Source organism: Narcine bancroftii, chromosome 5 (assembly GCF_036971445.1).
Source record: "Narcine bancroftii isolate sNarBan1 chromosome 5, sNarBan1.hap1, whole genome shotgun sequence".
Lineage (NCBI taxonomy): Eukaryota > Metazoa > Chordata > Chondrichthyes > Torpediniformes > Narcinidae > Narcine > Narcine bancroftii.
The window spans coordinates 245296566-245312365 of record NC_091473.1 but is presented as its reverse complement, the minus strand read 5'-3'; the positions used below and the strand labels follow the sequence as shown (position 1 = coordinate 245312365).

Below are 15800 nucleotides of genomic sequence, written 5' to 3'. Positions count from 1 at the left end.
AGAAATAGGGCCCACAGTCCTACTCTTTTCTTGGAAATTTTACTAAATATATGCTTACCTTTCTGTTATTTCTATTTTCGCAGCACGGCACAATTTGATAAATGGCCTTACTCCTTTCATAGAAATTCTTTCTCCCTCACAACAGCACACACTTTCCCCTTACATTGTTTCCACTCGTTTCTGCCAAGCTTTCCGAGGGAGGGAACAAAGATTGGCCACTAACACGACCAGCTCTTAACCAAGGAACTGCCCAAACAAGGTTTAAAAATCAAATTTCAAGTCTTACTTAATGCCTTAAGTCTTACTTAATGCCATTAATTAAGTCTTATTTAATGCCATTGTCTTACTTAATGCCTTGCCACAAAATGGAGAAACTTTAATTTCTTTTTATTTTTCACACTATGAACCATATCAATCAAAACACACACAAACATTTCCCTCTTGAATATCCACTGTCATTTTCCCCCTCCCCCTCCCCCTCCCCCTCCCCCTCCCCCTCCCCCTCCCCCTCCCCCTCCCCCTCCCCCTCCCCCTCCCCCTCCCCCTCCCCCTCCCCCTCCCCCTCCCCCTCCCCCTCCCCCTCCCCCCTCCCCCTCCCCCTCCCCCCTCCCCCCTCCCCCTCCCCCTCCCCCTCCCCCTCCCCCTCCCCCCTCCCCCTCCCCCTCCCCCTCCCCCTCCCCCTCCCCCTCCCCCTCCCCCTCCCCCTCCCCGCCAGATGGAGAGACTTTTGAGTGCAAGACACTGAATCAGAGCAGTGTAAAAGGTAAGCACATGGCTTGCACATTTTTCCAGTCTCTAGGTCGACGAGTCCCCTATCCACCCCCCCCCCCCCCCGATGGAGAGACTTTTGAGTGCAAGGCACTGAGTCAGAGCAGTGTAAAAGGTAAGCACATGGCTTGCACATTTTTCCAGTCTCTAGGTCGACGAGCTACAACCAAGACGATTTTCAGCGGACACCAGTCCGTACAGATCAAGGGTGCAAAACAAAAATATCCTCCACTCGATATTTGTACAAAGATAAACCTCATAATCATGTGAAATGCTCCGTCTTCAACGGGGCCAATACATACAGGAAGAATCAGCGTTGAGCATGTCTGGATCGGGGACGCCTTCCACTCACCAACAACCATCAGGGCCGGAAGCTACAGCCAAGGGGGAGAGAAAGAGAGAGAGAGGGGAGGGGGATCGCGCTTATGCAATTACACCTTCTTTCGGTGCCACAGGAGCCTCCAGGTCTTTCACGCAGGCTGACGGCTGAATTAGCAGTGCCAGCTTTAAAGAACAAACCCAGAGGGAGACTGGATCAAGACTCAAAGGGGTGGGGGGGGGGGGGAGGAGGGAGTAAGGGACGATGCCTTCTCCGCCGTTCCGCGCTGGTCGAGAAGGAGGAGGGTCCGACCGAGCCCGAGACGCGGAAGGAGAAGCCTTATCTGGAACAGATAGGAAACACCGACAGTGGAGGGTGTCCGTGACGCGACTCGCTGAAGTGGGTGGAAGGGACGCTGGAGCCACAGTCACTGTGTGTCTGTTGCCACTTTGTGCTGGTGGTCGAGCGACGAGAAGAGCTCATGCTGTTTGGAACTGCTCTTAAATGCTGTATCCAAGATTCAAGGTACGTTTAGAGAGGCCCTAGAATACAGTTGCTTACCTAATTGTCCAAATCTCTTCATTTGGGAGCTTCTCTATTAAATCTCCTGATCACATTCTCTGCTCCAAAAAGGATCTCTCTCTCTCTGAAAATATCTGAAGTCCCTCAGCTGAGGTACTGTTCCAGTAAATCTCCACCCTCCAAAGACTTCAATCAGGGCCAGCGATTATGCCTTTAACAGCATTGAAGGCAACAAGACTGGGGAGATTATCATAGGGCAGGGGTGTCAAACTCAAATTCACGGAGGGCCAAAATTACAAACTTGGACTAAGTCGACGGCCGAACTAAATATTTATTGAAAATTTTCAACTACATCTGCATGTTTTCTCTTCTTTCAACATGTGTAATGTTAAACTTTTTCTTATTAAAATAAATGTTTAATAATAGTTTTGGATAAACTCTTTCCAGAAGCATTAACAAATGAGAAATAAAATATTCAATAAATAATATTTCTCTATAGAGGATTTGTCAAATGTTGCTAGTGTGCTGTCGAATCGTAAAATCTGAGGGCTATTGAGAATGTGGGAGAATAACATGATTCCTGAAACAATCCAATGGGTGACTGATTGTGGGCATGAACTCTAGCAGGGTTATTTGCCATGCCCTTTTTCCATTGGTACAGATATCCTTTGATTGACACACTTTTCAAGTTTTATGCCTAATGAGCTTGTATCCAGGTGCAGGACCATTTTTAACCAGAAATATATTTATCACTGTGACATGAAACGATTGGAAGATCGTTTTATCCTGAGATTAAAGTTCATAATCCTTACTCAGGCCTGTGTGCGGGAGGGCGGGGTTTGCGGGCGATCGGGTTGGACAACGACAGTGTGGGGGCATCGGCTCTCACTGCAGGGCGGCATCTCGGCGGATCAGCGGCCCCGTCACCTTGAGTCGCGGGTCGGCCTGCGGCAGGGAGGGGGAGTGGGCAACGGTCCTGGCGAGGTCAGGCCCCCCCCTGAGTTTCTGCCAGACCCCGTTGACCTGCTGAGTTTCTCCCGGACCCCCCTTGACCTGCTGAGTTTCTCCCGGACCCCCCTTGACCTGCTGAGTTTCTCCCGGACCCCCCTTGACCTGCTGAGTTTCTGCCGGACCCCCTCCCCTTGACCTTCTGAGTTTCTCCCGGACCCCTCTCCCTTGACCTTCTGAGTTTCTTTCGGACCCCCCTTTGACCTGCTGAGTTTCTCCTGGATCCCCCTTTGACCTGCTGAGTTTCTCCCGGACCCCCTTTGACCTGCTGAGTTTCTCTCTTCTGGTGTTTTTACGAGAACCACAGACTTTCGCTCATACATTGATGAGGGGGATCAAGGGCCAAACATTGTCAGGTACCTCTCTGCTGGATAAAGGATACGGTTTAACCTGCTGAGTTTCTCCAGTGTTGGGTTTTCACGAGGTAGAGTCAAAGGGCCGAACGGCCTGTTTCTGATCTGTAATGTTCTACGGACCCTGCCCTTCTTTCCGTGCTGGTGTCCCAGGACATTTCCAGGGCAGACTCCGCGCTCAGGACCACGCTGGGATCCCGGTCAGCGGTGGAAGAGCAGGTGAGCGCGGCTAATCCCAATCCAGCCCACGCCACTCCCGAGATTGGCAGGGGGGTTCCACCCTACCTGCCTGACCAGCCTCGCTCTCCACATGTACTCCGGGCACCCGGCGCTGGTCCGGTGGGTAGGCGCAGGGCGGCCGGCGCCCCCATCGCCCGGCGGGGAGCCCCAATCTTCCCTCCGGCGAACTGACTCCATCTGCAGCTCCAAGAAATGCTGTGCCATTGGGGTTCCGGGCGCTGGGAAGCGGCCTTGGCTTCCCCTGACACCGGCCAGGCCGCGCTGCGGTGGGGGGGGGGGGGGGGTTGGGCGGGGGGACACGATAGCGTGTTTACAAAACCACCCACCACTACTTTTCAAGGACCAGGATTTTTCTCTCTCTCTCTTTCACCCTGGGACACAGTGGTTACTGTGCATGCGCTATACTAGTGCGGCGGCCAGTGGGCCATCTCTAATACATTTTTGATATGATCTTGCGGGCCAAATATAATTATATCGCGGGCCAGAGTTTGACATGTGTGTCATAGGCAATTCCCAAATCTATCAGTCTATGGTTCTGGTGCACAACATGCATTGCAATGATTTTAAACATCAGGCCTGTACTTGACATCCTTGCAGCTCTCAATACCCATCTGCCACTTGACCTCAGGACCTTTCAAAACCACTTCATAAAAGTCAGGGTGGACTTAGCTGCCCTGGCCCTTGTTACCTTCTTTGCCAATTTATCCATGATCAATCCAGACAAAAATTAAAATCCCCTCCAATCAAGACATTCTCACACCCTTCGGCTACTTTCAAGAATATATCATGTATGAATTTTTCGCCATCAAAATTTGGGGCATATATATATTCATGACTGTCCAGGATTCTGAGTATATTTGACAATGCATCAGCACAAACCTCCCCAGTGAGTTGGCAACCACCTCTTGGACCATCACTTGAACGTTCCTCCCGATCAAGACAGCCACTCCCCTGACTCTGGTGTTGAAGGAGGATGTCGCCACCTGGCCAACCCACCCCCTCTTTAACTTTGAGTGTTCTTGTTTCACAAAGTGGGTCTCATGCAAAAACACTACGTCAGCCTGCATTTTCTAAAGATGCGCCAAGACTCACTTTCCCTTTATCGTCCCATTAACCCATTTACGTTAAAACTCAAAAATTTGACTGTTTTATCCATTACCCAAAGACCGTTCCTTTGTTTTCTCCCCCTCCTTCTCTTCCCTTGATACTTAACTTTTGTCCAAATTCTCTTCTATGCAGGTATCAGCGTTCACCCTAAAACTTAAACAAACTAAAGAAGCTAAAATGAACAAACCTAAAAACAAAAGAAAAAAATTTAAATATTCCCCAATACCCCACCACTCCTCTCTCTTTCCATCTTGCCTATTCATTTCCCTTCTCCAGACCCACACCAGTGTGACTAGTGCCAACTACCCCATTCTTGTCAACCGACAATGTCCCATCTGCCTCCTACTCTGCTTCTTCCCACCCCCCTCCAAGCTCCCTTTATCACTTCTTAAAATAACTTTAACATCAATACCTTAACAATATATCACAAAATCAATCCCCTTCATTTTCATATCATACACACTATATACAATATGTTCAGCCCCACAATCTATTACTTTCTTCCTCAGTCCTAATTACCTTAAGCCCCAGGAGGAAGTCCCACTTTTGACATATTCCATTTGCATCCCTGGCATATTTAAATAATTTTTTATCCCCTCCCGGCCTTACTATTTTTAAGGTGGAAGGATGAAGGAGGGTGTACTCTATCGTCATGGCTCCCCTGTGATTCTGCCACCTTGGGACCGTCCAACCTCAACCTCCTTGGGGACCTTTGCTCGCTTGGGGAGGTGGGGGGGTGGTTCCAGGCCTCTATCAGTGCCACCATTGTCCCAGCAGGCCGTTCCTTCTCCCACTCGCCAAGCGGTGATCCCTTCTCATGAGGCAGGTTTTTCTCATCCTCTTCTCTTGTTGATTTTTGTTTTCTTTCATCTTCTTGTATTTTTCTAAATTTTCTTTACTCCCTGGTCTGTATTCTGCTGATTTCTGTGGGGTTTTTTAATCTATTTTTACCATCTTTCCTAAATCTCACTATGGGGAGCTCTCCTGAGCCTCTACTACTGCAATTTTTCTTTTCCCGGCCATGCCCTCTCCATTCTGATACCGTCGGTGGGGAAAAACAAAGGAGGCTAAAGACAAGCACTCAGCGGCACAGGGCAGCTTCTTCCCCGCTGCCATCAGATTCCTGAATAATCAATGAACCAAAGACACGGGCTGACTTTTCATTCACTCTTATTATTATTATTTTATTTTTTATAGTAATGTCGTAAGATGGTTATAATATGTATGTTTGGACTGTGACGCTGCCACAAAACACTGAATTTCATGACTTCTTCATGACAATAAATCCTGATTCTGATCACATTTTTTTTTATTAAAAGTTACGGTTTGGAGTAAAGCCAAAATTCTCCTACAAAAATATCTTCTTTTGTAGCTATTAATTTCATGGCAGACATTTGACAGCAAACAATAATGTAGGATCCGACACTCAAGATATCATTGTGACAGATATACTGATAATGTGCCATCTGATAACATACCAAAAGATAATCTACAACAGATTATCACCTTTTAATTAGACCCACAATTACAATCTACTTGAAAATTTTGATACGTGTAAACTGCTATTTAATTCATCGGTGGCTCCTTTCCAGTAGTGATTGCTTTACTTAAACTGCTAAAGTCAGCTACATTTGGAATTAGTCGTCGATAGTTTCACATGTGCAACAGACCACAGAATTACGTGTTAACAGTGCAAAGAGTTTGAAGCCATTTGCTAAAATGAGCCAAAAGTTATTGCGTTGTCTTCTTTTTCTCCACAATCCTGTAACTTGATCTTTTTTTAAAAATGTTATAGTCTTTGTCGAAATTCCTTGTGGCAAAGTATTCAGTCTTAATAGTTGATGGAAATATAAATTTCTCTTCACTATGACAATTTGAAATTGATGTCATTATCCCTCTACAGAGTCAACTAGAAGAAGATCTTCCCACATTCATTCCATCAGTTTTAAAAACAAAAGACATTAAAATTAATGTTAAAAAATAGAAAGCAATTGTTACATTTTTCTGAAGTTCCTAGGATTTGATCCAGCAGTCCTAAAGATAATTGTGCCAACACATCACCAAATTGTTCAGATAAACCATGATCAAGCTCAGGGTACCAAAGCCAATAATATGCAGAAAAAAACCTGAGAATGACACATAAATCTTATGTATGCCAATGTTGGGCATTACAGGATAAAAGTATCCTGCTGGACTTCATTCAACCTTTGCTTCATCATCATCATCTTTAGCAGCAGAGTGTAAACATAATGCCCTTCAATACTCAGCTCAATTTCAAATCCAATAACCAGTTTGTCAGCAAGATCCTATCACTTTGCTCCCCAAAACTTCTACTTTTAGGGAATCTCTGTTCATATATTGGTCGCTATCTGATACAATAGTCCAGTGGTCTCTTAAATTACCCCTGCTTGAGCCAAGTCTGAGGCTGGTTCCAAATCTTAAAAGCCACCAATCTCAATTGAAACTTTATCTCCCAGCACACAATTGAAATGCTTGCCACAACATGAAATTGAGCCCAGTTTGGATTATCGTGAAATCCTCCACTTTCATGGCAAGCATACACCAATGTTCTCTGAAGTTGTCACCACACTTTGTTTGCCTTGATCCATTCTCCTGACCTTCAACCATATGTCCAAGAATCATCTTTAGTCAGTCCCCAACTTTTCCAACACTCCACATTGCACGACACATTATTTTAAATAGCTGATGCTTTAGGGTTGTCAGAAATATATCCTTCTATTCCATTTATCCAACCTTATTTTTCAAAAGAATGGTGACTATTGCTCCTTAAAAGTGCATCCCCATATTTAACCCTTTGGATTCCATGTCCTTGATTTCAGGGACTACCAACAAGCGCATACACTCCATGTTCCTGTTTTCCAGGATTGGTTTTATACCCAACCACCAGTTGTTTCATACTGGTGTTTGTACTGTAGTGTACCCATGGACCCAGTCTGGAGTATATATTATGAAGGGGTAAAAATAGTTGGAGTCCAAAGGGTTAAATATATTGATGTTCTGTGGTTCCTGGTATGTGCGATACAGCTTTTACAAACAGCAGGGCCTGACATTCACTAAAATGTTACAAAACTCAATCCAAGCTTAAGGTAAAACACCGTATCTACCAACTGGACGTGATTCAAGAAAAGTCACTTTTGATCTCTGTATCTGAACTGTCCATTTCCATTGTACATCCTCCATCTGTAATATGGCAGAATTTTTCTTTGTCTATTATCACAGCCTGACCTTCTGTGGAAAAAAAACCCTGCCTTTCGTAACAGCTTACATATGTCGATATTACCACTTTAACAGCTAGCTTTAACCTTCGAGCTCTACTTATCCTCACGGCAAACCTATCCAATCTAAACCTGACCTAATCACAAATACAAGAGTGAAACACAAAAGTCTGAATACATCGTGATTGAAGTAATTACACCATGCTGGAGAAACTCAGCAGCTCACACAGTGTACTTTATGTAGCAAAGATAGATAACCAATATTTTGGACTTGAGCCCTCCCTCAACATATGGACAAAATGTAGGCAGGTGCCCAAACAAAATTATGAGGGGGGGGTGACAGGGGGAGGAGCACAGTCCCACAGGTAGGAGGTAATAGGTGAATAAGGGATGGAGGGCACACCAGCAAACAGGGGGAGGGAGGGATGACTCTGTCAATGTGGAGGGCTGGAGGAAACTAGATAGAGGGATGGGGAAAAGAGGGAGAATGGAGAGTAGGCTAGCAGAAACTGGATAACACCTAATTTTCTATCTGGGCACTCTCCAACTGGATGCCATTAACATCAACTTCTCTAGTTTCTGCAAGCCGACTGCCCATTCTCCTCCATCTATTTTCTCCAGCTCTCCAACCCCTTTCCTCTCCATTCACAAAGCCATCTCCCCATTCCTTGTTGCTGGTGTGCCCTCCCTCCCTTATCTGCTGGTTACCTCTTGCCTCTGGGACTGGGCTCATCTCCCCACCCCTTGTTGCTGGTGTGCCCTCCCTCCCTTATCTACCGGTTACCTCTTGCCTCTGGGACTGGGCTCCTCTACCCACCATTTTATTCAGGTGCCTGCCTACATTTTGTTCATACCTTGATGCCCAAAACTTGTTATATATCTTTATCTTTGCTGTTTGACTTGCTGAGACTCTCCAGCATTGAGTTTTAACTAATCACAAATATTCCCTTTGTCCTGCCATCACTTCCTCTGCTTTATTCGTAACTGAATTTTTATTTTTCTCAATTCTGATAGAGTCTGATCTGAAATATTAAATCCACTTCTCTTTTCAAAGATTCTGCCTGATCTGCTGAATATTTTCAGTACTTTCTAAATTAAAAGTGCATTTATTGACCAACTGCTGCTTTGTACTTGGAGTGAAATTACTTTGTTAGCTGACCTTTCATTGATTAATAAACTTGTGGGCTTAAGTAGTAAATTAAAACAGTTCATTGGAGAAACCTGGCTATGTGGAGCAGTCCGTGTTCCAAACCTACTCTGGAACCACACCCCAGCTCTTTCTCTGCAACACTGACAACTGGATTGGTGCTGTCCTCTGGATATGCATTATGGGAACACCAATACCCTTAATTATAAAGCCCTGTAAAAGGTAGTAGACACAGATCTGAACATCATATACAAGACTATCCCCATCATCAAGTACATCTATATGGACAATCATCAAAGATCCACACCACTCAGCACGTATTCTGTTCTCACTTCTACCATCGAGAAAAAGTTTTAGGTGCTATGAGACTTGTACCACCAGGTTCAAGAACAGGTGCTCCCCCTCCACCATCAGACTCCTCAACAATACACTCAATCAGGGACTCATTGAAGATCTCTCCTTTTTGCAATTTATTGATTTTTTTCCTCTCGGTATGGCACAATTTGTTTATATTTCTTTACTTGTTTAGTGTTCGTTGTGTCGTTTTTTATCGCACGACCAAAAAAAATGGCAATTCTCCCTCAGCCGCATGAAAAAGAATCTTAGGGTTCATGTGACATCATGTGTGTACTCCAACAATAAACCTGAAATTCTTGCAGAACTCGTCAGTTTCATCAGCTTTGCAACAAACTTCCATCCTGTTCTCACTTGGACCATTTCTGATACCTCACTCCTCTTTCTGAATCTCTCCTTCTCATTGTCAGAAGACACTGTCCCACCAGCTACCGAGATTACATCTCTTTCTGCCCTTTCACTCTGTCTCTCCTGCATCTGCTCTGATGGCAAGACATTCCACTACACAACATCAGATGTGTTCTCCTCTTTCAGAATACGCAGCATTCCCTCTCTGCTTCTTTCACATTTCCTTTGTTTCTTGGATTTCTGCTCTCACATCCCTCCAAACAGGGATAGAATGAGGCTTCTCCTCACCATTCACCATGTTAGTTAATGCATCCACCACATCATTCAAAGGTCATTTGGCCATTTCACTTCATTTAAGAAGAAAGTATTCCAGATAATGCCCCTAAATTTAACAATACTAGTCACTAATTTCAAAGACTTCCATTTATAATACACTTGCTTCCATGTAATAATAGGTTTTCCTTGACAAAGCCCCATGATCTCTGCATTTGTGCAACTGCAGCACTGTGGTTACCAGTAGCCCAGTCTTTTTCTGTGTCTCTCACCTTCCCATCTTCCCACCCCACTCAATTAAGCTAGGCCTAAGAATTTACCGTATGTCCACATGTTTTATTGTAATAGCTGGACTTGCTGGAGTGATTCATAACACTGGACAACAAAAATTTTGTTTCCTGAACACTTTTGGGTGTATTTTATGGATTTTGGGCTGCAGATCACAAATATCACCTTAAAATTTTTGTATCGCTTACCGTTTTTTAGATTAAAAATGATTTCCTGTCATTTTTAAGTCTATTTCAAGCCTACAAAATCATGAAGTGCAGCATGTCGTTGAAAGTTCATTTTTTGAAAATTATTATTGACACAAAAATCAACTAATCCCTTTCACAATAGATAACCTTTCCTTCAGAGAATGGGAGAGAAAAGGGATCAACAGAATAGAAAATTGTTTTTCGGGAAATAATTTATTACCTTTTGAACAAATGAAGTACAACTCACGGTGCAATGTTTGCATACCACCAACTGAAAACCTACTTAAAGGACAAATTGGGAAGCAGGCTGAGGTTACCAGAAGGAAGCAGCTTTGAATATGTGATTACAGACACAATAATAATTAAAAGATTTATAACAAACATGTACATCAAGCTGCAAGAGAAAGAGAACGATGAAATAAGCTGTAAACCCAAACAAAAGTGGGAACAAGATCTAAACATAAAGATAAAAAATTAAAAATGGGAAAAGCTATGCTCCAGAACTATGAGAAATACAATAAACACGAGGTTACGCATGATACAATATAATTGGTTACACAGGCTATATATCACGCCCCAAAAATTAAATAAATGGGACCCAACAGTATCAGATAGATGTTTTCACTGTAAGAAGGAAACAGGAATAACAGTACATGCAATTTGGGCATGTGAGAAAGTGGAAAAGTTTTGGGAAGAACTAAATAAGATATTAAATAAAATCACAAAAAGCAACATACCAAAAAATCCAGAGATCTTTCTTCTAAGTAATATAAGAAGTAAGGAATTAGGCCTCAAATTGGATGAAGCACAAAAAAGATTTATGATGATTGCCTTAGCTGTAGCAAAAAAATGTATAATGTCAAACCTGGAAATCAGAAGAGAGCCTGAGAGTACAGCAATGGTGCATAGAAATGAATAAATGTATTCCATTGGAAAAAATAACATTTAATTTAAAAAATAAAGTCACAGTATTCGAACAAATTTGGGAACCGTACATGGAACACAACAGAGAGGGCCTACCACGGACCTCCACCCCCTAAAATGATAGAATGAGAAGAAGACGAAATGAACTGACCCAGTGTGTAAAAGTAGATGACACAATTTTCTTGTTTTTTTCATTGTGTGATGACATTGTTTAATGGGTTTATTGTATTGTATATGTTGAACGTTTAGTGGGTAGGGAGGGGGGTGGGAAGGAGGGAGGGAGGCGAAAAGGGAGAAAATGACACTGTAAATATTCAAGAGGGAAATGTTTGTGTATATTTTGGTTAATATGGTTCATAGTGTGAAAAATTTTAAAAAAGAAAATTAATTTTTTGCTGATCTTGGTGCAGTTAGTGACAGACATGGTGAAAGTTTCACTAGGACATTGCGACCATGGAAAAATGGTATCAGGGCAATTGGAATCCAACAATGCTGACTGACTATTGTTGGACACGGACACGAGAAGCATCAGATGCTGAGTTCAAAAGTAAATCAGCGGCAATAACATTTTTAGGTTAGCTGAACTAACGCAATGAGCCAGCACATTATGCAATGTAACATGCTAAATTCCATAAAAGTTAATTTAGTGTCTATCCAACTTTCTACGTGATGCACCAAATCTGAAATGATCTTTCTGTTCATCTTTAAGTTGTCTATCATAATGCCCAATTTTTTTTCCAGGAAGCAAACCTTTTGAAAAAAATTGTTGTCTCATGTAATTACCTTTCTCCCATCATCTTGTCATGGGTACAAAATAGTACTATCATGTGACAAGTTTCTGTTCACAAATAATGAAATCCCAAGGCAACACTGCTCTCTTAGTGAACTGAGGTGAGGGATGAATTATCATACTTAAGTCAAAGAGATCAGGATGCTTAAGAAACCTTGATGTGTATTTACATTCTACATGTCTGGGTGCCATTATTAAATGATATTTATTAAAAGGCACAAGAAAGAAATGTGAAATGCTTTGTACAAAACACACAGGAAAAACAGTTTCTACGGACAGCACAATAAAAGGATTAAGGAACACATGCTCTTCCCTCAAATTCCAGTATCTCTATATAAATCTGATTGTGTAAACACCAAAGGTGTAAAAGGTCATCAGTATACAGCAAAAGGATTTTTTTTTAAAAGATATAAATCACAGGAAACACAGAGGGAGAGTTGCAGAGACCAATATATTTTAACACCCAGTACATTACAGTCAACCTCCTGCAGGTCAATATATAAAATTGAATCGTTTGTGCAAAGAACTCAAATAAAATAAGCTCTAAGTTATTCCGTGCTTCAATTTTTCTTGTATCAACAGAGAAAATGGATGAGAAAAGTCATCCCATGGCTGAGGAAAAATTATGTAAAGCAAGATGCTTGAACTTGGACCAAAATTTAATATTAATGGCTGTACACATCCATTTATCAGTAAATATGCAAAATGTCTAATATCCCCCTAACAATACTTCTTAGTCTGCCTCAGTTTCAGTAAAATTGTCAACCTGTGATTGTCCACAATCCAGAGACTTTGTGCACAGTTGCCTGGCTGTATTTCTGGTAGCAGAGTGTACCAGTCCCTACACACATTCCAAGGAGTTTTTATTGTGAATGCATGTGTCAGTGATCATTCATATTCCAGTGACACTGTACCAGAGCTTCAATAATACTCTGACAGGCATGCCAATATTATCGTCCCATCTTTCACTGAAAGTGTGTGCCAGGGCCTCCCCATATCCCTGTGGCAGTTATTTAGTGTCCATCTTATTAATTTTAGTGTGTCAGTGAATGCCTTTACTCATGTGTCAGACTGGTTTCATGAGAATGACAAGGAGATCCAAAGGTTAATTAACCTCAAACATAGATTGGAAACTCCATCATGTCTCTAGGGGACAGAATCAACTTTACAAATCCAACAGAAAATCAATGACCAAAAGAAGAAATGATGGGTGGAAAGAGCACAGAACATCCAGCAACTTGTTTAAAACCATGACATGTGGAGTCTTCAGTTCAGTCAAGGGCAACAATGAACCATATACCAAAGGAACCATTCACCTGAAGCTGAAGTGGAAGTGAATTTATGAAGGACAGATAGACAATCAATAGATGCTGGGAAGAAAATTTCTAAAAAAGCTCCTTAAGCATGACTATTTTTGATGTTTTCATCCTTGATTCCATTCCATAGCAGACTAGGAATGGATCTCTTCCACGTTGATCAAGAACAATTCAGAAAAGGCCACATTTCAACTAAGAAATAAACTACCGAGAAACATGTGGTATCATAGCTGAAGTTAAAAGCTTTCAGAGTTAAATTCCAGCCACAAATTTACTATCTCAGAAGAGAAGGACATGGCAGGGGTGTGAGTTTTCCATCGTGATTTATCTTCTTTAAGAAAGCAGACAAAAACAACTGTGACAATTACAAAGGGTTGTCCACGTGGACTGTGATAGACAAAGCAGAATTTTCTTCAACCGTTTCATCCTAATAGTTGAAGAGCTGCTCTCTGAACCACAGTGAGGGGAGGCACATTGAATTATTAACTTAAGCAGAAATTCAGGGACAACATCCACAACTATACATCACAAAACTGTTGAGAATCTTTCTGCTCACAGAAAGTTAACTCCATCTTATTTTACATTATGATGTGATGTGACCTTCCCGAACAGGACCACAGTAGATTCAAACGGTGGATATGAGCATTGTTCAAGATTACATCATTACCCCAATGTTTTTCTCAATCTTACACATCACGATACTTCGCCTCAACCCCAACAAGTTTCCTGCTAGGGTGGAATTAAAGTTCAACCTCTGCACTCGAACCATAACTTCTGTCATTGAACTGTAGTTTGCAGACAATACTTGCCTATGCACAAATTTAGAGGCAAAATTCCAAATCAATGACCACTTGTTTACGGAGGTATTTCAGAGAAATGATTACAATTATAATCCACAATATCCCTCTGCCAATGTGCCACAATGCGTATCATCATTTACAATAATAAAGGTCCATGATGAGATCACCTTCCATATCTTGGGAGCCATGTCTCAATGAAGGCAGATATAAATGACCAAATTCATCACTCCTTTCGGTGCATCACCACAGTCTTTGGAAAAGTGTATTGGAAGATGACTACTACAAATCCTGCACAAAGCTCATAGTCTATCAAGCTGCTGTGATCTCTGCCCTCCTGTACATTTTGAATTACAGCAAGTATCTCAAAGCACAGAGAGCTAGCAATTAACGCTGCCTCCACAAAATCCTCAAACCACATTAGCAGGACGAAATAACCAAAATCATTGTCCTCTTCCAGGCGAACATCCCCATCAAATGATTCTGCAATTACATCATCTGCCTTCAATGTGCAGCCTATGTTATGTGCATGTCCAACACCAGGCTCTAAAACAAACAGTCTGGCTGTGTTGAAGCTGGAAGTAGATTAGTTGGTGTGAAACACACAAGTATGCAGATGCTGTGATTGTAGTAAAAACATAGAAATGCTGCAGAGTCCATAGGAGGTAAAGATATATAACTGACGTTTTGGGCCCAAGCAATTGATCAAGGAAAATGATTCAAGGATTTCAAAGCCTTCCTGAAAATGTGTAATATTCCCACTAATTCAAGGAAACCTCTTGCCCATGTTAAACAGAGGAGCAGCATTCAGCAAGGCCTCAAAATCCTCATTCATTTAGGGGCGGGGCGGGGAGGGCTATCACCTCCCAAACTACCCCATTGCGAGAGGCAAGTTTTCAACCACCTGTGGCTGAAACTGCAGGTCCACTTTGGCATCAATAACAACCTCAAAAATCACAGAAGTGAAAGATGAGAAAGTCATCCTCCATCACCGGAGGTTAGAGTCTATTTATTTTAGCTGTATCTATATTGGGGTGAGTGTCCGACAGGTGTCTAAATTGTATTGACAGCATGTTTGTGCCTTCATATGGGTGTGACATTTATCATGCTTTATTCCAATTGGTGAGCCATTACATGCCCAAATCCCAAAGAAGCATGAGTGAGTGACAGCAGAATGCCAGTGGCTGCTCAAACCCCTCAAGACAGACTGCCAGTAAATGTCCAGATTCCAATGACAGTCTACGCCCAGATCCCAGTCTGATCCAATTTGATTCAGCATTTGTCCAGATCCAAGTGTGCCAGTGCACATTCAAATTCCTTTGGCAGCTTGAGGGTGCAAGTGCCCAGATCACAGGGTGTCGCTTTGAGTGAGCCTGGGCCGGCCGGTGGTCTGCCCGGATCCCTATCACGGTACGTGCCCTGATTCGTGTGGCAGAATACACCCATCGCAACGTGTGCCTCCGTCTCAGATGCGAAGTGACAGCTTCTACCAGACCGCGGGGACAGGTTGACCCCAGAGCCTGAGCAGAGTGGGCGAGGCGTTGGCCGCATCAGGGCCTGCGCCCGCCCCCCCCCCCCCAGCTCCCTGCCGGGAGGGGTGGGCAAGCCCGGTGGCCGGGCGGCTGTGGGCTGCTTACCTGCACTGAGGTTGTCGTGCAGCTTGAGCGGGGCCCGCAGGATGTAGAGGAGGCGAGCACCAGGACGAACCAGAGCGCCCACAGGTAGGTCCAGGACCAACTGACGCACCGCTTCAGCCGCTCGACGAACCCGTCGAACCAGCCTCCGCCATGTTGGTCCGGCCGGCCCGAAGGATTGTGTGGAT

General features: G+C 43.2%; 1 pseudogene; it reads right to left on the bottom strand.

The window, feature by feature from the left end:
* Positions 1 to 15767, bottom strand: part of LOC138765136 (suppressor of tumorigenicity 7 protein homolog) — a 128531-nt pseudogene extending 112764 nt beyond the window's left edge.
* Positions 15768 to 15800: the final 33 nt, after the last annotated feature.